General features: G+C 41.5%; 1 non-coding gene across 1 annotated transcript; it reads right to left on the bottom strand.

The window, feature by feature from the left end:
- Window positions 1–365: 365 nt before the first annotated feature.
- On the bottom strand, window positions 366–438 carry TRNAG-CCC. The gene has a single exon. It is a non-coding gene; the product is annotated as a tRNA-Gly (tRNA).
- Window positions 439–2,205: the final 1,767 nt, after the last annotated feature.

The following is a 2,205-nucleotide window of genomic DNA, read 5'->3' as shown; positions in this document are numbered from 1 at the left end:
ATTTGTCAGACTCAGTTGGAGCTATAACACCGTGGTCTCAAGAGCAAAGGGCTTGAAAAGAGGGGATAATGCTTGTAACCTATTCTTTTATTTATTTGACTGCCCCGGGTCTTGCTGTGTTGTTGTGTGTCAGTTGTTCAGTCATGTCCAACTCTTTGCAACCCCAGACTCCTTTGTCAATGCCATTTCCCAGGCAAGAATACTGGATTAGGTTGCCATTTCCTCCTCCAGAGGATCTTCCTGACCCAGGAATCACAGCCGGGTCTCCTGCATTGCAGGTAGATTCTTTACCGTCTGAGCCACAAGGGAACGCTGAGTCTCAGTTTCTGAATTCTGGATCTTTTGTTGCAGCGTGTAGGATCTAGTTCCCTGACCAGAGATCGAACCCAGGCCCTCTGCATTGGGAATGCAGAGTCTTAGCCACTGGACCACCAGGGAAAGTAAAAGTATTAGTCGCTCAGTCATGTCCAACTCTTTGTGACCCCATGGACTACAGGCCAGCAGGCTCCCTGTCCATGGAATTCTCCAGGCAAGAATACTGGAGAGGGTAACCATTCTCTTCTCTAGGGGATCTTCCCGACCCAGGGATTGATCCAGAGTCTCCTGCACAGCAGGCAGTTTCTTTACCGTCTGAGCCACCAGGGAAGTGCCCTGCAATCTACCTTAAAATCCTTCAGCACAATCTATCTGTAACATGTGAATTACAGCCAACCAGTTCAGCTACGTTAGAAACACAAAAATTCCAGAGATAGTTAGAACCTACACTCAAAAGACTCATCAGAGACACTACTTTGGGAAGGATGCTCCATGTCCTCCTTTACCTGCTACAAGTAATAAACCCTCCCTACTCCCAGTCTTTGGCTTGGCTGTGTCTTTTAGCTCAACACCCACCAAGAGTTGAACCCAGTTTTGGGGTAATGGTTTTTTAAAAAATTTGATTGGAGTATGGCTGATTTACACTGTTGGGTTAGTTTCAGGTGTACACCTAAGTGAATCAGTTATTCATACACATATATCCACTCTATTTTTTAGATACTTTTCCCATTACAAAGTATTGAGTCAAATTCCCTGTGTTAAACAGTAGGTCGTTATTATTTATTTTATATGTAGTAGTGTGTATATGTCAGTTCTAATCTCCCAATAATAACATAGTGTTATTACTGTGAAAGACCAATGTAGGTATGATTTTATTTTGCCTTCAAATTAATGCAATTAAATAAAATTAATTCATTTCAAAAAATAATAAAAGACTCATCAAAAGCTCACACTGGCTCTCTTTATCTCCAATCAACACTAGATGATTTGTTAACTAGTATGTCATTGATGAAATGATGGAATTGCCAAGGACATTGTCCAGGAGCTGAACTATAGTCTTTCCTACCTAAGTATAAATAGGGGGTATTAACCTAATGAGCCTCCCATATGTAATTTTAATTCTCTAGTAGCCACCATTATAAAAAGTAAAAAGAGGACTTCCCTGGTGGTCCAGTGGGTAAAGATCCACCTGCCAATGCAGGGAACACGGGTTTGGTCCCCAGTCCAGGAGGATTCCACGTGCTGTGGGGCAACTAAAGCCCACGTTCGAAAACTACTAAGCCTGGGCACCTAGAGCCTATGCTCCACAACAAGAGAAGCCTGCACACTTCTTGCAACTAGAGAGTAACCCCCATTTGCTACAACTAGAGAAAGCCCACCTGCAGTAATGAAGAACCAGCACAGTCAAAAACAAATTAATTAATCAATTTAATTAAAAAAATTTTTAAAGAAATGGTGAGATTAATTTGACTAATCAGTCAGCTCAGTCACTCATTCGTGTGTGACTCTTTGACTGATACATTTTATTTAATCCAGTATATCCAGTATATCCAAAATATTGTCATTTCAGCAGGTAATTTATGTGAAAATATTTGAGATATTTTGTACTAAGTCATGGTAATTCAGTGCATATTTTACATATTATTAGCCACACTAGCACTGTGCTAGGAGCTTTATATCTCTAATCCTTAAGACAAGATAAGGTATCTTTTAATCCATTTTACAGATGAGCAAACTGAGGCTTGGAGGGATTCAGTAGCTTTCTCAGGTGATATAAATGTGTCAGTGGCAGCCCGGTCAGCCAGTGACAGCCAGGTATAGTGGATAATATAGACCAGATCCCCCTTCACGGCAGGTAAATCCCCCACTGGTGATGCAGGGGTGCAAAGG

Source organism: Bubalus bubalis, chromosome 5 (assembly GCF_019923935.1).
Source record: "Bubalus bubalis isolate 160015118507 breed Murrah chromosome 5, NDDB_SH_1, whole genome shotgun sequence".
NCBI lineage: Eukaryota > Metazoa > Chordata > Mammalia > Artiodactyla > Bovidae > Bubalus > Bubalus bubalis.
The sequence above is the reverse complement of the archived record's forward strand: the minus strand, read 5'-3'. Positions and strand labels throughout refer to the sequence as shown.